This window comes from Nomascus leucogenys, chromosome 18 (genome assembly GCF_006542625.1).
Source record: "Nomascus leucogenys isolate Asia chromosome 18, Asia_NLE_v1, whole genome shotgun sequence".
Taxonomy (NCBI): domain Eukaryota; kingdom Metazoa; phylum Chordata; class Mammalia; order Primates; family Hylobatidae; genus Nomascus; species Nomascus leucogenys.
Genome location: NC_044398.1, coordinates 53,518,184 through 53,540,803, shown reverse-complemented (window position 1 = coordinate 53,540,803; position 22,620 = coordinate 53,518,184). Strand labels below are relative to the sequence as shown.

General features: G+C 42.2%; 1 long non-coding RNA gene across 1 annotated transcript in view; it reads right to left on the bottom strand.

The window, feature by feature from the left end:
- Positions 1 to 719: 719 nt before the first annotated feature.
- LOC115831220 overlaps positions 720 to 22,620 on the bottom strand; it is a 69,239-nt gene continuing 47,338 nt past the window's right edge. The window contains exons 2-3 of the long non-coding RNA XR_004026743.1: positions 3,834 to 3,918; positions 720 to 817 (exon numbers count right to left, since the gene is read on the bottom strand). This is a non-coding gene — a long non-coding RNA (uncharacterized LOC115831220). The remainder of the gene's footprint in view (positions 818 to 3,833; positions 3,919 to 22,620) is intronic.

Here is a 22,620-nt window from a genome sequence, read left to right as displayed (position 1 = left end):
CCATTCTTCCCATTCATGTTCTTCTCTTGAAAAACCAGCAGAGGGCGAACAAGATGGCAAATAAAACCCCTGGAGCCGACAGGGCAGCCCAGAGAACTTCGAAACAATTCCCACTGCACAGCAGCCAAATGTGGACTCCCAACTCAAGAACATGAAAAAGCGGAAATATGGCCTTGAACACTAATTTGATTTAACCCTGGCGTTTCCAAGTTGTTTCTCTCCGATTTGCATCTGTGATAGAGACTAAATCCTTTACAACCTGGCTGCTCATCTCCTAGAGACAAGTTTTGGAAAGATAGGTCTCAGAAAATGCACAAAGGGCCGGGACTGGTGGCTCACGGCTGCAATCTTAGCATTTTGGGAGGCTGAGGTGGGAGGATCCCTTGCACAGAGGAGTTCGAGACCAGCCTGAGCAACATAGCAAGACCCAGTCTCTAAAACAAAAACAAAAACACAAAAATATATATATATATTTTAAATTATTACCCCAGGTGTGGTGGCATGTGCCTGTAATCCCAGATACTTGGGGGCTGAGGTGGGAGGATCACTTGAGTCCAGGAGATTGAGGCTGCAGTGAGCCATGGTCGCCCCACTGCACTCCAGCCTGGACGACAGAGTGAGACTGTCTCAAAAAAAAAAAAAAAATTTATATATATATATATACACACTCACACACATATATATACATATATATGTATATATATGCACAGAGGAAGGTGGAGGATAACAATCTAATTCTTATTTTAATGACAGGGCATCACATGCTTGCAGCAACCAGAACATGACTTCTTCTGAGCACTTAAGTATTTCACAGCGTCTGTAGAATTTAAAAGGAAGGAAATCAAGGAAAGGAAAATTTATTTTCATATACCCTCAGTTCAGAATAAAGATACATAGGAGCATTATGGAGGAAAAGATAAGAATTTTATAAGCCTCAATGTTGAATAAAGAATTTTCTATTGAAATTTTAAAATATGTAATGTATGGCCTCTGCCCAGTTAGGTAGCCTTGTGGGCCATTTGGGTAAAGCCCTCTTTATACTGTAATTCAATGTGTCAAAGATCAGTTGTTATTAGATGGGCACAATTTTTTCAAAATGATAAAATCCAGTTTGGGCAAAAGTCTGGGAATAGGAACCATTTTGTACTCTCTTGGCTGGAGGGTAAATGGGTACAACTTTGGAAGGCAATTAGGCAATGTCCATTCTAATTTTGTGTGAACATCCTACATGATCCCTCATTCTGACTTCTCTCCTGTAAAAACACTAGTAAAAGTGTTCAAAAAGATGTGATAAAACCTTCATTGTAGCATTGTTTGTAATAAAGTTTAAAAAGTACTTAAAACTTCACTAAGGATAGACAGAGTCGTTATGGCTTGTTATATGCCCTAGTACTATTCTAGAGGCTTTATCTGCATTAATTATTTCATCCCCACAACAAGCATTTTTTTTCCTTTTCTTTTATTTGTACACTCCTTTTTTTTTTTTTTTTTTTTTTTGAGACAGAGTCTTGCTCTGTCGCCCAGACTGGAGTGCAGTGGCGTGATCTCGGCTCACCTGCAACGTTCACCTCCCAGGTTCAAGCGATTCTCCTACCTCAGCCTCCCCAGTAGCTGGGACCACAGGCATGCACCACCATGCCTGGTGCACAAAAAATGTTTGTATTTTTTAGCAGAGACAGGGTTTCACCATGTTGGCCAGGCTGGTCTCGAACTCCTGACCTCAGGTGATCGGCCCACCTCAGCCTCCCAAAATGCTGGGATTATAGGCATGCGCCACTGCACCCGGCCTATTTGTATAAATTTCAGGGGTACAAGTGTAGTTTTATTACATGGATATATTACATAGTGGTGAGGTCTGGGCTTTTAGTGCATTCATCACCTAAAGAGTATGGATTGGACTCAAGTAATTTCTCATCACCCACCCTCCCACTTTTCCCAGTACCCAATGTTTACCATTGCACACTCTATGTCGATGTGTACACATGACTTAGCTCCCACTTATAGGTGAGAACATGGGGTATTTGACTTTCTGAGTTGTTTCCCTTAAAATAATGGCCTCCAGTTCCATCCATGTTGCTGCAAAAAACATTTTATTCTTTTTTATGACTGAATAGTATTACATTGTATATATATGCCACATTTTCTTTATCCAATCAGCCATTGGTGGATACTTAGGTTGATTCCATATCTTTGCTATTTTGAATAGTGCTGTGATAAACATACGAATGCAGGTATCTTTTGGATATAATGATTTCTTTTCTTTGGGTAGATACCCAGTAATGGGGTTGCTGGATCAAATGATAGTTCTATTTTTAGTTATTTGAGAAATCTCCATACTGTTTTCCATAAAAGTCGTACTAATTTACATTCCCACCAACGGTGTATACGCATTCCTTTTTCTTTATATCCTCAACAACATCTGTTATCTTCTTACTTTTTAATGTTAGCCAATCTGACTGGTATAAGATGATATCTCACTGTGATTTTAGTTTGCATTTCTTTGAGGATTACTGATGTTGAGCATTTTTCATATGCTACTACAAGCATTTTATCAGAACACATTTTACACATGGAGAAATTAAGACGCAGAGAGGGGAAGTCATTTGTCCAAGTTCACACACAACCTAAGGGGCACAAGTTAGTATCCAACCCAAGTAGTCCATGCTCTTTTTTTTTGAGACAAAGTCTTGCTTTTGTCCCCCAGGCTGGAGTGTAATGGCACGATCTCAGCTAACTGCAACCTCCGCCTTCCAGGTTCAAGCGATTTTCCCACCTCAGCCTCCAGAGTAACTGGGATTACAGGCGCCTGCCACCACGCCCAGCTAATTTATTTTTTTATTTTTATTTTTAGTGGAGACGGGGTTTCACCATGTTGGCCAGGCTGGCCTCAAACTCCTGACCTCAGGTGATCCACCCGTCTTGGCCTCCCAAAGTGCTGGGATTACAGGCGTGAGCCACAATGCCCGGCCTATAAGTTTTGTTTTTTTTTTTTAAGTAGTCCATTCTCTTAATTCCTAGGTTGTACTGCGCCTCTTACTGTACTGTTGGAAACATGAGGAAAATTTGTATTTACTATGTGAAAAGATGTCCATAGTATAATGTTAAGATTTAAAAAGCAGTTTTAAAAATATATGTAGATAGGCCGGGCATAGTGGCTCATTCCTGTAATCCCAGCACTTTGGGAGGCTGAGATGGGCAGATCACTTCAGGTCAGGAGTTGGAGACCAGCCTGGCCAACATAGTGAAACCCCATCTCTATTAAAAATAGAAAAATTAGCTGGGCATGGTGGTATGCGCCTGTAATCCCAGCTACTCTGGAGGCTAAGGCACAAGAATCACTTGAACTCGGGAGGCAGAGTTTGCAGTGAGCTGAAATCATGTCACTGCACTCCAGCCAGGGTGACAGAGTGAGACTCCATCTCAATAAAAAGAAAAAAATGTAGATAGTATAACCTCATAAAAACTGTCTATCTGTCAATATATAACCTGTTACATTATTAGAACTGGTTTCCAGCTGGGCGTGATGGCTCACGTCTGTAATCCCAACACTTTGGGAGGCCAAGGCGGGTGGATCATTTGACGGTCAGGAGTTCGAGACCAGCCTGCCCAACATGGTGAGACTCCGTCTCTACTAAAAATACAAAAATTAGCCGGGTTTGATGGCAAGTGCCTGTAATCCCAGCTACTCGGGAGGCCAAGGCAGGAGAATTGCTTGAATCCGGGAGGTGGAAGTTGCAGTGAGCCAAGATCCATCACTCCACTCCAGCCTGGGCGACAAGGTGAGACTCTTTAAAAAAAATAAATAAGTGATTTCTGCTTTCCATGCTACTCACAGACGGGTCCATACGGCGTTCATTGTTCTGGATTCCCATCGTAACTTAAAGGGAAATTTTCTCAATGTCCGGAGCCCTGGATGTCCTGCAAATGAAGGAGGAGGATGTCCTTAAGTTCTGCAGCAGACACCCACTTAGGTGGCACCAACCTTGACTTCCAGATGGAACTGTACATGTACGAAAGGAAAAGTGATGGCATCTACATCCTAAATCTGAAAGGACCTGGGAGAAGCTTCTGCTGCAGCTCATGCCATTGTTGCCATTGAAAACCCTGCTGATGTCAGTGTCATAACCTCCAGGAATATCGGCCAGAGGGCCGTGCTGAAGTTTGCTGCTGCCACTGGAGCCACAGCAATTGCTGGCCACTTCACTCCTGGAACCTTTACTAACCAGATCCAGGGAGCCTTCCAGGAGCCACAGCTTCTTGTGGTTACTGACCGCAGGGTTGACCAACAGCCTCTCACAGAGGCATCTTATGTTAACTTTCCCACCATTGATCTGTGTCACACAGATTCTCCTCTGCACTGTGTGAATATTGCCATCCTATGCAACAACACGGAAGCTCACTCAGTGGGTTTGATGTGGATGCTGCCCTGGGAAGTTCTGCACATGCATGGTACCATTTCCCATGAACACCCGCGGGAGGTCATGCCTGATCTCTACTTCTACAGGGATCCTGAAGAGACTGAAAAAGAAGAGCAGGCTGCTGCTGAAAAGCCTGTGACCAAGGAGGAATTTCAGGGTGAACAGACTGCTACAGCTCCTGAGTCGACTGCTACTCAGCCTGAGGTTGGAGACTGGTCTGACGGCATGCGGTTGCCCTCTGTGCCTATTCAGCCGTTCCCTACTGAAGACTGGAGCGCTCAGCCTGCCATGGAAGACTGGTCTGCAGCTCTCACTGCTCAGGCCACTGAATGGGTAGGAGCAACCACTGAATGGTCTTAAGCTGTTCTTGTACCGGCTCTTAAGCAACATGGAAACAAGGTTGATGGAAAATAAACATCAGTTCCTAAAAAATAAATAAATAAATAAAATAAAATAAATAAACAGAAGAAGTGGTTTCTCCTGGAGAGAGAGATTGATAGAGAAGAAGTAAAGAGAAGCATGTTCACTTTTTACCACATGCAAGGATATGTATTTGTAACTCATTACAAGCATAAATACCTTATATAAAGACTTTTTAAATTTTTTTGTACAGAGACGGTCTCATTCCATTGCCCAGGCTGAACACGATCATAGCTCATTGCAGCCTCAAACTCCTTGGCTCAAGTGATTCTTCTGCCTCAGCTTCCCAAATAGCTGGGACTACAGGCATGTGCCACTATGCACAGCTAATTTTTTTTTTTTTTTAATTTTCAGCCAGGCACAGTGGCTCACACCTGTAATCCCAGCACCTTGGGAAGCTGAGGTGGGCGGATTGCTTGAGCTCAGGAGTTCAAGGCCAGCCTGAGCAACATGACAAAACCCCATCTCTACTAAAAATACAGAAATTAGCTGGGCGTGGTGGCACATGCCTGTAATCCCAGCTACTCGGGAGGCTGAGGCAGGAGAATCACCTGAACCCAAGAGGCAGAGGCTGCAGTAAGCAGAGATCGCACCACTGTGCTCTGGCCTGGGCAACAGAATGAGATTCGATCTCAAAAAAAAAAAGATCTTTTTCTCTCAGCATTTTCCAATTTTCACTCCAATCTGGTTTTCTTTTGACTTAGCACCCAAGTCGACACAATAAATGGGCATCCACTGTGTACCAGGTACTGTGTGCAGTGCTTTTCATACCTTTTATTCCTTAATTCTCCCAACAACACTCCAAATAGGTGCTATAATCCTCATATTCCCACTGAAAGAACAGATTTGGAGAAGTTAAAAACTAGCTTCAGGTCGTGCCACTTGTAAGTGACAGAGCTGGAGCTTGACCCTGTGTCTGTCAAGCTCCAAAGTCTACATCCTTTCCAATAATCCACACTTCCTCCAAACATTTATTTATATTTCTCATGTCTATATCATCTCCATCCAGATCTTTTCGTAGTAAATGCTTAGAATTTAGAGAGCAATGAAGTCTGGTATACAAATGTTAACTCTGATTCCATTGCCTTTTCCTTGATTTGTGTTTAGCGTTCAAACAACAAGCTGTGAAGTTTTCCAAACATGAGGATTTCCCTAATATAAAGACTACATTTATTCTGTTCCAGTAAAAAGAACATTTATGTTACAGGATGACCAGAGATAGCCAAAAGAGGAGGCGGGAGGGGTGCTGAAATCTCGGTTGCCTGAGTGGTGCCTGATGTTCCTGAAACCCTCGCTGTGGTCAGCTTTCCATTTCCTTAGAATGTGAAGTATTTTTAACCTGCTGGTGGAATTCTGTTCATCTCATGAAATGAAGACTTATCACACGCTTAGCTAGAATGTGATAATAAAAGCACAAGAAAGACCAAATATGGTGGTTCGTGCAGGTAATCTCAGCACTTTGGGAGGCTGAGGCGGGAGGATCACTTGAGCCCAGGACAGACGAGACTGGGCAACATAGTGAGACTCTGTTTCTTAAAAAACAAAATTAGCTGGGCATGGTAGCACATGTCTGTAGTCCCATCTACTCTGGAGGCTGAAGTGGGAGGATCACTTGAGCCCAGGAGTTGGAGGCTGCTAGCTATGATCGTGCCACTGCAGTCCAGCCTGGGTGACAGAGCAAGACTCTGTCTCTTAAATAAATAAACAAGTAAATCAAAGCAGAAGAAAAGAACTGTTCTGATGCTGACAGCACTGGAATACTCCCACAGCTAGATTTGCCTGAGTTTAGCCAAGAAAACGGATATATTTCCCAAATTTAATAAGAGTGTAGAGACATGCTTATTGGAAAGCAATAAAGTCTTTAACAGACTTTAACAATGCAAAACTCTCTGTGAGATCTTCCTACTTTCTCTTAACTTTTTTTTTTTCCTTGAGATGGGGTCTCACTCTGTCATCCAGGCTGGAGCGCAGTGGCACGATCTCACCTCCCAGGCTCAAGCAATTCTACCAATTCGGCCTCCCAAATAGTTGGGACTACTGGTGTGTACCACCACGCCCAGCTATTTTTTTGTATTTTTGGTAGAGACGGGGTTTCACCACGTCGCCCAGGCTGGCCTTGAGCTCCTGAGCTCAAGTGAACTCCTAGGCCTCCCAAAGTGTTGGAATTACAGGTGTGAGCCAGCATGCCAGGCCCCTACCTTACTTTTCTTGCTTGCTTGCTTGCTTTTTTTTGAGACAGAGTCTCACTCTGTCATCTAGGCTGGAGTGCAGTGGCACGATCTCAGCTCACTGTTCACTGCAGCCTCGACCTCCTGGGCTCAAGTGATCCTCCCACCTCAGCCTACCAAGTAGCTGGAACCACAGGCACGTGCTACCACATGCAGCCAATTTTTATTTATTTTTACTTTTTGTAGAGATGAGGTCTCCATTTCACTATGTTGCCCAGGCTGGTCTCCAACTCCTGGGTTCAAATGATGCTCCCACCCCACCTCAGCCTCCTAAAGTGCTGGGATTGCAGGTATAAGCCACTATGCCTAGCCTGATCTTCCTATTTTTCAAGTTCTAGATAAAACACCCAGCATAATTCAACAGAAGCAAAAGAAACAAGATCGCGGCCAGGCGCGGTGGCTCACGCCTATAATCCCAGCACTTTGGGAGGCCGAGGTGGGCGGATCACGAGGTTAGGAGATCGAGACCACAGTGAAACCCCATCTCTACTAAAAATACAAAAATTAGCCGGGCGTGGTGGCGGGCGCCTGTAGTCCCAGCTACTCGGGAGGCTGAGGCATGAGAATGGTGTGAACCCGGGAGGCGGAACTTGCGGTGAGCCGAGATAGCGCCACTGCACTCCAGCCTGGGCGACAGAGCAAGACTCCGTCTCAAAAAAAAAAAAAATGAAACAAGATTGCTCATTCAACAGAAACAAGGATTGTTGCTTGCCACTTTAGGATTATTGAAGTACTAGTGGATCCCTAAGTCTTTGCTTGGGATAGGCATTTGACCGAGAACTCCCAGTAATAATGAATTAAGAGACTGGATCTTTTTTTTTTAATTGCAGGACAACATTTTTCCCTACATTTTCCTTAAAAATAACTTCTATTGCTTTTGCTGTTGTTAATCTCTAAGTGATGCATGTCTACTGGGAAGAGGCTGAAAAACATTGAATAGAATAAAGACAAATAAAAAATCACACTTATTATTACTACTTACAAATGACCACTTAATAGTTTGATGTCACCTTCCTAGGTCAATGTGTATGTGAATATATTTTTAGGTTCTTGGCTTGCTTTTTAAAAATGAGATTATGCTGACTCTACTATTTTCTAGTAGCCTTTTTCGCTTAACAGCTTGTTTTGAATATTTTCTTACGTTATTAAGTAACCTCTAATATTAAAACAATGAGTCAGTGGAGGAAATGAAGAAATAAAATGTTTAATATTAACCATAAGGCTCATGTTAACTGAGCTACATCCCATTTCACCAGCTTCAAGTACAAGATGAAGTCAAATATCTCGTTTTTTGGTTTTTTGTTTTGTTTTGTTTTTTTTGAGGCAGAGTCTCTCGCTCTGTCACCCAGGCTGTAGGGCAGTGGCACAGTCTTGGCTCACTGCAACCTCCGCTTCCCGGGTTCAAGCGATTCTCCTGCCTCAGTCTCCCGAGTAGCCGGGATAACAGGCGCACACCACTACGCCCAGCTAATTTTTGTATTTTTAGTAGAGATGGGGTTTCACTATGTTGGCCAGGCTGGTCTCGAACTCCTGACCTTAAGTGATCTATCCACCTCAGCCTCCCAAAATGCTGGGATTACAGGCATGAGCCATTGTGCCTGGCCATCAAATATCTCTTAATAGTCAAATCAAGCTTTTCTAAAACCTCATCTCTCCAGTTGAGTAATTTTTTTCTCCTCTTCAAGGGTCTTCTCTCTCATTATAACTTGAAGAACTCCAAGAATGCTTCAGGTAAGAGATGAGTCTGGGCTACCACTGCCTCAGGTGAAAAACAGCCGGACGCTCTGCATGAGCTAGGGATTGCCAGCTGCTGTAACAATTAACCCCCCACACAGCACAGGGTTATTTCCTACTTGCTAAAGACTTCAAACCTGTGCTCCCTGTTGGGTGGCGAAAGTGATGGGGAGCAGCTCTGATTTTGGTCTCTCTAGACACTGGCATCCAGCCAGCAGAAGACGGAAATCCCTGGAGGATCCCCATGTGAGATCCTCGTGGGACTTCCACCATATCCTATTGGCAGGAGTCAGTCCCACGGCCATACCTCATTGCCAGGTAGGCTGGGAAATGTGATATGACTCTGTGCCCAGGAAGAAGAGAATGTGAATTTTGGTAAGTACTATTTCTATTTCTATTTCTGCCACCTTCTACTCTTTTGGCACCAAATGTAGACAGTCCTTACTTATAATTTTTCAACTAATTATTTTTTGACTTTATGATGGTGCAAAAGCAATATGAATTCAGTAGAAACAGTACTTCAAGTATTCATACAGCCATTCTGTTGTTCATTTTCCGTACAGTATTCAATAAATTACATAAGATATTTAACACTTTCATATAGATCAGCTTTGCGTTAGATGATTTTGTCCAACTGCGGACAAACATAAGTGCTCTGAGCATGTTTAAGGTAGGCTAGGCTAAGCTATGGTTTCAGTAGGTTAGTTCTATTTGATGTATTTTCAACTTGCGATGCTTTCCACTCACAATGGGTTTATTGGGATGTAACCCCATCGTGAGTGGAGGAGCATCTGTTCTTGTTTGCAGCTTTCTTCCTACAGCAGAGAACACACCCATTCCTCTACTGCCTGCAGCTCATACTCCAGAACCTTGCTCTGATTCACAGTTCTCGTCCTCAGGTTTGGACAGAGACCTTTGCAGTCCAGTGAGCTATGAACTACAATTTAAGTCATCTCTCCTCCCTCCTTTCCCAAGCACTGGGCACAAAAGTAAAACACAGTGCCAGAACTTGAGGGATCCAGAAACACATCTCTATGTTCAATCATCATGGAAGTATGAAAATTGTTCTACTAAACCATGTGCCAGGCTGAGTGGGAGCTCCAGGGAAGAAAAACAAGTGCCTGAGAAGGTCAGAGAAGATTCTCTGAGGGAAATGACATTGGAGTTAAGCTTGAAAACTGAATTGAGGTTTTCCAGGAGGCCACAGGGCCAAAGGATTTTCCAGTCTCAATAAACACTCTGTAGAAAGTAGTAACAGCTAATTACAGACAACTTTAATCTCTGTCTTGCCAATTTCTCAGAGCTCAAGTTTTAAGTAGTGAGTGAACATAAATTATCTTTTTGACAGGCAGGCTGCTCCTGCATCTCCTTTGGTTCTGTCTGGAATCTTGGAAGCTTTCCTTACTACGCTCTTCCACACCATTGCCTCTAGAGTTTACTAGAACGTTCTAGCAAGAGGCACAGACACTTATGCACCCTGAACTGAAGAAATGTGCTCCTCTGTCTGGGAAGGCAGCCTGCTCCACCAGTGAGCCGTTTAAGGAAGGAGGCGTGTGCAGCAGTGACATGGATAGGATGCTCCCCAGATGGGCAGAATCGACCCTGGCCATCAGTGGGGTGATCGGCATTGCAGCCACATCATCCTTCCATCCAGCATTCTTCTTTGGCTTTAGCTGTCTTCACTCTTAATAGCACAAAAGTTGAGGAGGTTTCTCTTTCAGAATAGAGTGAAAACTGCCTGTTGTTTGCCCCGGTGTGGTCACTCACACCTATAATCCCAATACTTTGCGAGGCCAAGGAGGGAGGATCACTTGAGCTCAGGAGTTCCAGATTAGCCTGGGCAACATAGCAAGACCCCACCTCTACAAAAAATTTTTTTTTTTAATCTAGGTATGATGGTACATGCTTGTAGTCCCAGCTACTTGGGAGGCTAAGGCAGGAAGATCACTTGAGCCCAGCAGTTTGAGGGGACAGGGAGTCATGATCTTGCCACTGTACTCCAACCAACCTGGGTGACAAAGTGAGACCCTGTCTCAAACAAACAAAAAAAAAAGCCTGTTGTTTGGTAAGGCATGTGTGTGTCTCACATTGAGTTGCCTACAGCTCTCAATGCAAGACTTTCACCCATATCTCTGCCGTTAATCCTGTTACAGCAGGGAGAATGGCTTTTTTGAAAGAAAGAAGAACCTGCAGATGGAGGACGGTGGGCAGTCTTTGCCAGAAATACATTTTTCACCCAAACATTCTCTCTTGCTAGTGTAGGCTGAAGTTTGACTTCCAAGCTTTCACTTGTGAATGCTGTAAATGCACATTACTTCACAAACGTGTACATATTTTTTAGCAGACAGAGGAGAAACTGGAGGGTTAGTGTTTATCTAGCAATACCTAAGTATTTTATTCATCTTTCAATGAATCTGGATAAAAATTTTTTTAAGAGACAGGGCCTTACTCTATCACCCAGGCTGGAGTGCAGTGGCATAATCATGGCTCACTGCAGCCTTGAATTCCTGGAGGGCTCAAGTGATCCCTCCGCCTCAGCCTTCTGAGTAGCTGAAACCACAGGAACGCCACCATACCTGGCTATTTTATTTATTTTTAAGAGATGAGGTCTTGCTATGTTGTCCAGGCTGGTCTTGAACTTCTGGCCTCAAGTGATTCTCCTTCCTTGGCCCCCCAAGGTGCTGAGATTGCGGGTGTGAGCCACTGCGTCCGGCCTAGAATCTGGATAAATTCTTATAAGGAAATAAATGACTGAGCTGAAATCAGGATCATTTGGATACAAAGAACAGAGACTAAGGTATTTTGGGAAAAGTAGGATTTAATGAAAGGCCACTGATCACAGAAGCACAAAAGAAAAAAAAAAAGTTCTCAGGCAGGGCAGGGACAACGGCTTCTTTTCTCTTCCCTTATCTTCCAAAATCAGTGTTTCCGCATTCCAGGTTTTCAGAAGAGGAAATGGACTGGCCCAATTCACTTTTCCCACCAGGGCACTAGATTTCAGGTGTCAGGCCAGCCAGTGGGTGGCCTATCCTAACAAGTCTCCTCCCCTAGATACTTAGATACTTAGCTACTTAGATACCTAGATACTTAGATACATGGGATCCAGATGGCCCCTGCCCCAGAAGGAGAATGGGTGAGGGAACTACCCCAAAATGTATCTAATACATTATGAGACTTAGGTCAGCAATTAAGAGTTGCATTCTGGACCTGCACTCGCTGCTTCCAGTGTTGGCTCCAGCCCTTACTAGCTGCGTAACCTTGCCCAGGTTACCTAACCTCTCTGTTTTTCAGTTTCTTTTCTTAAGATGGAGCAAATAAATGGTAACTCTCACAGGATTGTGATAAAGATTAAATGAGACAAGGGGCCGGTGGCTCATGCCTGTAATCCCAGCACTTTGGGAGGCCAAAGTGGGCAGATCACCTAGGGCCAGGAGTTCAAGACCAGCCTGGCCAACATGGCAAAACCTCATCTCTACTAAAAATACAAAAAATTAGCTGGGTGTGGTGGCGTACGCCAAGTAGTCCCATCTACTTGGGAGGCTGAGACAGGAGAATCGCTTGAGCCTGGGAGGCAAAGGCTGCAGTGAGGAGAGATCGCGCCATTGCACTCCAGCCTGGGCAACAAGAGCAAAACTCTGTCTCAAAAAATAATAATAATGAAATAAATAAATAAATGAGACAACGTATTAAAAGCACTCAAAACTATAAATAGCACACAGTGAGTATTCAGTAAGTATTGCTATTATGTTTTGCCAAAAAACAAGCAGCTCTTCCTCAGTTTTCTGTTAATGGTGTCATCATTCTCCCATATATAAAAAGTAAAGTCAGCCAGGCGCAGTGGCTCATGCCTGTAATCCCAGGACTTTGGGAGACCAAGGTGGGCAGATCACCTGAAGTCAGGAACTCCAGACCAGCCTGACCAACATGGAGAAACCCCGTCTCTACTAAAAATACAAAAATTTGCCAGGCGTTGTGGTGCATGCCTGTAATCCCAGCTACTCAGGAGGCTGAGGCAGGAGAATCGCTTGAACCCGGGAGGCGGAGGTTGTAGTGAGCCAAGATCGCGCCATTGCACTCCAGCCTGGGCAACAAGAGCGAAACTCTGTCTCAAAAAAAAAAGTAAAGCCACCTGTTGACCATTATGTCCTGTTCATTCTTTCTTTGCTAAGCCTTTTATTTTATTCACTGATTCATTTATTTATCCAATTTAGTTTTGAGCATCCATTGGCTACATAAAAAAATTGTTTTTTCCTTTCTAACTTTGCAGGCATCTCTCTAACTTAAGCCCTTAATACTTCCCACTTGGACTGCTGGAGTTAGCTTCCACGCTGGTCTCCCTGGCTCCTGCATACCATGGCCAGATTAATGTCACTAACACACATTCTGATCATGTCATTCCCCTGCTCAATGGTTTTCCGTGCTTCCCTATTGTTTGTGGTATAAAGTTCACATTTTGAAACCTGACATTCAAAACATTCTGCAGTTTGGATCTGATCTGCCATGGCAGTTCATTCCCACGGCTTCCCCATCTAGCGACCACACTCTGGTTGATTGCACTGTTCTTGTTTCTCTCCACATGGCAGCTCCTCTTATGCTTTCCCACCTCTGCCTTTGTTCCTGTTGTTCCACCAACCTGAAATGCCTGACCAGTCATATCAGCATCACATGGGAGCTTGTTAGAAACGGCACGGCCAAAACCTACTGCATCAGAACCTGCATTTTAACAAGATCCTTGGATGGTTCATATACATGTATCTTTCTTTCTTTCTTTCTTTCTTTCTTTCTTTCTTTCTTTCTTTCTTTCTTTCTTTTTCTTTCTTTATTCTTCTTTTCTTTCTTTCTTCTTTCTTTTTTTTCTAAGATGGAGTCTTGCTCTGTCGCCCAGGCTGGAGTGCAGTGGCATGATCTCAGCTTGCTGCAACCTCTGCCACTCGGGTTCATGCAATTCTCCTGCCTCAGCCTCCTGAGTAGCTGAGATTACAGGCATGCACCCCCACGCTTGACTAATTTTTTTTGGGACAGAGTCTTACTCTGTCGCCCAGGCTGGAGTGTAGCAGTGCAATCTCGGCTCACTGCAACCTCCACCTTCTGGGTTCAAGTGATTTTCCTGGCTCAGCCTCCCAAGTAGCTGGGACTACAGGTGTACTGGTGTGCAGCACCGCGCCCTGGTAATTTTTTTTTTCTTTAGTAGAGACAGGATTTCACCATGTTGGCCAGGCTGGTCTTGAACGCCTGATCTCAAGTGATCCATCAGCCTCAGCCTCCCAAAGTACTGAGATTACAGGCATGAGTCACTGTGCCCAGCCGTATACATGTATTTTTCTGATATTTTACAAGATAAAAATATCTTTTTTTTAAGGGATGAGGTCTCACTGTGTTGCCAAGGCTGGTCTTGAACTCCTGGCTTCAAGCTTTCCTCCTGCTTCGGCTTCCCAAAGTGCTGGGATTATAGGTGCAAACCACTGCACCCAGCCTAGATAAAATATCTTTTAATTTATGTATCTTGCATATCATGAGTTAACCCATTCCATCCCTCTCCCTGTTAAAATTCTACCCTTGCCTCAAGACCTAGCTCAAACAATAATGTCTCATCCAGATGTCTCTGACAACTGGAGACAGAAATAATCTCTTTGTTCTCTGAATTCCCATAGTCGCTTTCTGAATTCTCTGGATTTCCCACAGCTGAATTCTTTACACCTGTTTCTGGTAATCATCATCAGACATATGTTCCCTCTTACTAGACTCAGTTTCCTTGAGTACAGGACTTTCCATAAAAAACACCCAATAAATATTCAGAGATAGATCATAGGGTTCAAAATACAAAAGAAAGGCTGGGCACCATGGCTCATGCCTGTAATTCCAGCACTTTGGGAGGCCAAGGCAGGAGAATTGCTTGAGGCCAGGAGTTCGAGACCAGCCTGACCAACATGGCGAAACCCCATCTCTACTAAAAATACAAAAATTAGCTGGGCGCAGTGGTGCACACCTGTAATCCCAGCTACTCAGGAGACTGAGGTACGAGAATCGCTTAAACCCAGGAGGTGGAGGCTGCAGTGAGCTGAAATAATGCCACTGAACTCCAGCCTGGGTGACAGTAAGACTCTGTCTCAAAAAAACAAAACAACACAAAACAAAACAAAACAAATCAAAAACAAGAAAAAAGAAAAAAGAAAGAAAAAGATGTCATTTTGCTGGTCAATTAGAAAAGATGACATAGGAGGTGACATTTTATGGATCACCCACCCTAATTCAGGGTTCAAGGCCGATGAGATCTGTTTCAGAGACTGCAAATACGTTGAAATCTGAAAAAATTATATTAGCTACAAGATATGACAATAAAATTAAAATTAATAAATATTGAAAACCATAACATCCCATTTCTTTATTGCTAGAGATAGGACAAAAAATTAAAGATATGACAATAAAATTAAAAATTAACAAATGTTGAAAACCATAACATCCCGAATTTCTTTCTTTCTTTTTTGAAACGGAGTCTCTCTGTCACGCAGGCTGGAATGCAGTGGTGCGATCTTGGCTACTTGCAACCTCTGCTTCCTGGGTTCAAGCGTTTCTCCTGCCTCAACCTCCAGATAGCTGGGACTATGGGTGCGTGCCACCATGCCCGGCTAATTTTTGTATTTTGTTGTTGTTGTTGTTAGTATAGATGGGGTTTCACCATGTTGGCCAGGCTGGTCTCGAACTCCTGAGCTCAAGTGATCCGCCCGCCTCGGCCTCCCAAAGTGCTGGGATTACAGGCATGAGCCACTGCACCTGGCCCCGAACTTCTTAATTGCTAAATTTAGGATTCGGAATAATCACATTATCTTGAATGCAATTTTTATAGATCTTTTTGCTTTGCAATGATTTTTTTTTTTTTTTTTTTTTTTTGAAACGGAGTCTCGCTCTGTCGCCTAGGCTGGAGTGCAGTGGTGCAATCTCGGCTCACTGCAAGCTCCGCCTCCCGGGTTCACGCCATTCTCCTGCCTCAGCCTCTCCGAGTAGCTGGGACTACAGGCGCCCGCCACCACGCCCGGCTAATTTTTTTTTTTGTATTTTTAGTAGAGACAGGGTTTCACCGTGGTCTCGATCTCCTGACCTCGTGATCCGCCCGCCTCGGCCTCCCAAAGTGCTGGGATTACAAGTGTGAGCCACCGCGCCCGGCCTCTTTGCAAGGATTCTCAAGCATGCACAATGATTCTCCAGAAATCTGCATAGTAACAACAACAAAAAAACACAAGTGCAGAAAATGGCAAGCACCACCTCACTCTAACATATGAGATGGGCTAAGGCTTTCAAAAGATTGTCTCAGCTTATGAAGACCTAGAAATGTCCCTGTACATAAGTGCACCCAGCCCATGCTGATGGGAGCATAAATTGCTGCAAACACCCTAGAAGCAATTTGTAAGTGGGCACGTGGGCATTAAAAGTGTTAAAACCGCCTGTGATCCTAGTACTTTAGGAGGCTGAGGCAGGAGAATCAGTTGAGTCCAGGGCTCAAGACCAGCATAGGCAACATAGCAAGACACTATCTATACAAAAAATTTTAAAATTAGCCTAATATGGTGGTGTGTGCCTGTAGTCCCAGCTACTCGGGAGGCTGAGGCAGGAGGATCACCTGAACCCAGGAGTTGGAGGCTGCAGTGATTCTGTCACTGCACTCCAGCCTGAGCAACAAAGCCAGACTCTGTCTCTAAAAAAAAAAGAAAAAAATTATTACGACCTTTTGACCCAATGATACTACTCCCAATACTTAATGTTCTGGAAAGAGTCATGTGTCCTCAGCATTTAGTAATTCTCTTTCTTTTTTGCATACTATTCTGTATATTTTTCAAATTTCTTACACGATAAGCATGCATTTTATAGCAAGAATGCTTACAAGAAAAAAAATTAACTATTTAAAAAGAAGCCAATTGCCCGGGCATGGTGGCTCATGCCTGTAATCTCAGCACTTTGGGAGGCTGAAGCAGGTGGATCGCTTGAGGTCAGGAGTTCAAGACCAGCCTGGCCGACATGGTGAAATCCCGACTCTACAAAATACAAAAATTAGCCAGGCGTGGTGGTGCCCACCAGTAATCCCAGCTACTAGAGAGGCTGAGACAGGAGAATCACTTGAACCCAGGAGGCAGAGGTTGCAGTAAGCCCAGATTGCACCACCGCACCTCAGCCTGGGTGACAGATGGAGACTCCAGTTCAAAAAAATTAAGTATAAATAAATAAATAAATAAATGTCGATTAAGAGGAAGAAGAAATAAGAGGAAGGTACAAAGAGGCAAGAAGGCCAATTCCATGCAGTGGCCTCAATGCTTTAGCTTTCCTTTGCCTCCCAATCTGCTCTGACCCATGATGCAGGCATTTCCCTTGATCCACACCCCCAAACCAAAGGCCAACATTTCTGTCCTAGCACATGGTCCCAGCTCCCAGAGAACCCCAATCACCCCAACTGCGTGAGTGTTTAATCTTCCCAACATTTAATGTTTCCAACAATCCGAAACCGTGGGCACGACTTTTCTGTTTCTCTAAATGTGAAAACATACTCGAAGAGGTTAAATCATGTTCCCAAACACCACACAGCAAGGAAATGGCAGAGCTGGAGTATGGATAATTTATTGTCTACTTTAACAATGGGTCCTTTTTCAATTACCCCAAGCTGCCCTTGGTCCATGCTTTATAGTGGACACTCATTGTCTTATTGTCCAAGTTCAACATTCTCACCTCCTCTCCATTTCAGATCTTTTTATCAGAGAGTGTCTTTCCTCTCTCCTCCCAATAGGACCAGATAGATGTAATAGACACAGACCAATTTAACATATGGAGTCATTTTATCTCTGAAAAACAATCTCAATTTGGAAGCCAATCATAGTGGGGAAGGGATAATGTTAGTATTTCACCTTCCTATCATACATTGGTTTAATATTTTTATTCTCATATCAATGTACCATTGTCTGGGTGTCTGTTTTAAACTACAGACATCTCTAAAGCAGAGACTGATTCTACATAATTCTCTTTATATTCTACTTAGCAAAACAAGGTGGTCAGTTAAATATTTAAAATTGTTTTGCATAATGAAAATTTTGACACGCAAATAAGTAAGAAAAATCTGTCTTATATTGGGAGGCAATTATGCTTAAAACATAAAATAATCACACATTGGATTAGAAGACAGAAGGAATCACAAAAATATCTGTTTGAACAATCTACTTTAATCTGAAAAAAGATTTCACTCTCCAGGGAACAGAGTGTGATGAGAATGGCCAGAAGGCTCATTTTGAGCTTTTGATCAGTTTTCTCTGCAAGTGCAGCCAGGGAAGAGATTTCCAGACTGTATGGAGTGCTGTATTTACCAGCTTTGGAAAACCGAGGAATATATGCCATTTTTTAAATCAAAGAAATGTAGAAGGCTCATTCATGAAAATAAAGAATTTAGGATCTGGAAATGAACATTTAAAAAATATTTGTATTCAACCCATTTTACCACATGGAATGAATTAGCTCCATTCTAGCAGAACTGTGTATACATGTAGTTATTCAACAAAACAGTCTGCTTTTAAAAAAACATTCACATTTTACACAAAGAATAATTCAGAAATGGGCAGGAAGACGTATATTTAGTCTATACTGAAATATCATAGAGAAATAAAACTTATACCTGTTTTGAAGACTGTGGTTTGATACTACATAGCTCACCCTCTCAGTGTAAGAAAATTGGCTTTTTGAACTCAAAAGCACAAAGTGTTCTAGTTGAAAGTGGGACCGGGCACGGTGGCTCATGCCTATAATCCCAGCATTTTGGGAGGCCGAGGCGGGCAGATCACCTGAGGTTGGGAGTTCGAGACCAGTTTGGCCAACATGGTGAAACTCTGTCTCTACTAAAAATACAAAAAAATTAGCTGGGTATAGTGGTACACATCTGTAATCCCAGCTACTCGGGAGTCTGAGGCACGAGAATCACTTGAACCTGGGAGGCGGAGGTTGCAGTGAGGGGAGATCGCACCACTGCACTCCAGCCTGTGTGACAGAGCAAGACTCGGTCTCAAAAAAAAAAATGTAGACAGTTGTGCACCATATAATGTTTCAGTCAATGATGGACCACATGATGATTGTCCCTCAAGATTATAATACCTTATTTTTGTGTACCTTTTCTATGTTTGGATATATTTAGATACAAACATACTTACCATTGCGTTACAATTGCCTACAGTATTCAGTAAAACAACAGGCTGTACAGATTTGCGGCCTAGGAGCAAGGGGTTGTGCCACATAGCCTAAGTTTGTAGTAGGCTCTACCATCTAGGTTCGCATAAGTACACTCTATAATGTTCACACAATGATGAAATCGCCTAAGGATGCATTTCTCAGAACGTATTTCTGTCCTTAAGAGATGCATGATGGTACATACTTTCTTCAGTCAGTTCAAATAGGTAATATTTATGCAGCAATAGCAAGAAAATGGAACTTGATCTCAAAAGATGTGACTCAGTTTGAGTTAGCCACACTCCAAATGTTAAATAAAAACTTCCATTCACAATTTCTCTCTTTGTGTTTAAAATGTAACTATCGCAAAATATCACTAAGCTGAATACAGTAAAAAATAAATAAACCGGCCAATAGCTTGCAATGAAGGTAGGCTAGGGAGGGGTAAGCAAAAACTCTGGGCTCTCTGATGGACAGTACAAACTTTTTTGGCTTCGCTTATTTTTGTTTTAGAGTTATTACTCCTACTTTATTCTTCTTTTCCCAAATTATTTTAGTTGTTCTAGTTCCTTTGACTTTGCATGTAAGTTTTAGAACACTCTTGTCTATACCCACAAAAATGCTTACTACAATTTTGACAGGCATTGGGTAAAACCCATAGATCAATTTGGAAAAGAATTGAGACCTTCCTCTATGAACTCAATATATATCTCTTCATTTAATTTATATCTTCATTTAATTTCATCATCATTTTATAGTTTTCAGCATACACATGTTTTATTAAATTTATACCTAATCACCTCTTTTTTGAGCAATTGTAAATAGTATTCTATTTTTAATTTCAGTTTATACATACTCGTTGCTAGTATAAAGGAGTAAATGATTTTTTTGTCTATTAATCTTATATCCTATGACCATGTGTGAATGGCCCATCAGTTCTGCATCCTCAAGAGCATTTGGTGCTGTCTCTGCTTTTTTCTTTTCTTTTTTTTTTTTTTTTTTTGAGACTTAGTCTCGCTCTGTCGCCCAGGCTGGAATGCAGTGGCGCGATCTCGGCTCACTGCAAGCTCCGCCTCGGGTTCACGCCATTCTCCTGCCTCAGCCTCTCCGAGTAGCTGGGACTACAGGCGCCCGCCACCACGCCCGGCTAATTTTTTGTATTTTTAGTAGAGACGGGGTTTCACCGTGGTCTCGATCTCCTGACCTCGTGATCCGCCCGCCTCGGCCTCCCAAAGTGCTGGGATTACAAGCGTGAGCCACCGCGCCCGGTCTGCTTTTTTCTTTTCTTTTTTTTTCATGTTTCCTTCTTTTCACAGGTGTTGATGATCTTTATTTTTTATCTATAGTTTATTCTTTTCACAGGTGTTGATATATCTTTGTGGTTTTCTCTTTTTTTTCCAACAGATTGGCCAAATGAGTGTTTCTTAATGTGTTAATAAACACATGATACGAGATCGACCCTCTTAACTTTCTAAGTATATACATACTATAAATAGTATAATATTGTTGGTATAATATTATAGTTAACTAATAGGTTGGTGCAAAAGTAATTGCAGCATCAATGGCAAAAACTGCAATTACTTTTGCACCAATATAATATAGTTATAACTATAATAACCATAGTTATGACAGATTATAGTTAGTATAGTATTATAGTTAGTATAGTATTATATTTAACAATAGCATAGCATAGCATAGTTAACTATAAGCACATTGTTGCACAACAGATTTCTAGGATTTTTTCATCTTGCATGACTGAAACTCTAAACCCATTGAATAGCAATATCTCATTTCCTTCTTCCTGAAACTGCTGGCAACCCCCATTCTCTTTTCTCCTTCGATGAGACTGAATATTGTAGATACCTCATATAAAGAGAATCATGCAACATTTGTCGTATGGTTAGCTTATGTCACTTAGCATAATATCTATAAGTTTTACTCATGTGGTTGTGTATGGCAAGATTTCTTTCATTTTTAAGGCTCAATAATATGTCATTGTATATGTATACAATGTGTATGTCCATTTTGTATGTATGTACATTTTGTTTATCCATTCATCCATTAGATTGTTTCTACCTCTTGGCTATTGTGAATAAGCTGCAATGAAGATGCATTGTAAATCTTGAATTGAAAACAGAATCTTCTTCAATCTTCTTCACAAAAATAAGCTGCAGTGAAGAATATTCTGATTTCAATTCTTTTTTTTGAGACGGAGTCTCGCTCTGTCACCAAGGCTGCAATGCAGTGGCACGGTCTCGGCCCACTGCAAGCTCCACCTCCCAGGTTCATGCCATTCTCCTGCCTCAGCCTCCCGAGTAGCTGGGACTACAGGTGCCAGCCACCACGCCTGGCTAATTTTTTGTATTTTTAGTAGAGACAGGGTTTCACCGTGTTAGCCAAGATGGTCTCGGTCTCCTGACCTCGTGATCCGCCTGCCTTGGCCTCCCAAAATGCTGGGATTACCGACATGAGCCACCGCGCCCAGCCTCTGATTTCAATTCTTTTGGTTATGTACCCAAAAGTGGGATTGCTGGATCATAGGTAGCTCTATTCTTAATTTATTACAGAATCTCCATACTGTTTATCATAGCAGCTGCATCATTTTATATTCCCACCAATAATGCAAAGGGTTGCAGTTTCTCTGCCTTCTCATCAACACTTATTTTCTGTGTGTTTGTGTGTGTGTGTGTGTGTTTATTTTATAATGGCCCTTCTAACAGATGTGAGTTGATAGCTCATTGTGGTTTTGATTTGCATTTCCTTGATGATTAGTGATGTAGCATCTTTTTATATATCTGTTGGCCATTTGTGCATCTTCTTTGGGAAAACGTCTATTCAAATCTTTTGCCCATTTTAAAATCAGATTATTTATTATTTTGTTTACTGAATTGTAGGGGGTCCTTATAAACTTTGGCTATTAACCCCATATGAGATTTATGGTTTACAGATATTTTCTCCCATTCTGTAGGTTGCCTTTTCACTCTATAATTGTTTCTTTTGAGTACACAGCTTTTTAGTTTCATGTAGTCCCACTTGTTTATTTTTGCTTTTGTTGTTTGTGCTTTTAGTGTCATGTCCAAGACATCATTGTCAAAACAATGTTATGAAGGTTTCCCCCTATGTCTTTTTCCAGAAGTTTTGTAGTTTCAGGTCTTATGTTTAAATCTTTAATCCATTTTGAGTTGACTTTTGTGTATGGTGTCAGAAAAGGGTCCAACTTTATTATTTTCCTGTGAATATTCAGCTTTCCCAGCACCATTTGCTGGGGAAACTAGTTTCCCTATTGTGTAGTCTTGGCACCTTGTTGAAGGTCATTTGACCATATATGTGTGGATTTACGTCTGGGGTCTCTATTCTATTCCATTGATCTATATGTCTGTCTTTATGCTAGTACCATAGTGTTTTGATTACTGTAGTTTTGCGATAGCTTTTCAAGTCAGAACATGTGAGACCTCCAGATTTGTTTTTTTAAGATAGGTTCAATAATCCAGGTCTTTTTGTCAAAGGACACTGATTGTGTTCAGAGTCCTTTGTGGTTCCATAAGAAATTTAGGATTTTTTTTTTCTATTTCTGCAAAAAAAAAAAAAATGCCATTGAGATTTTGTCAGGGATTGCATTAAATCTGTAG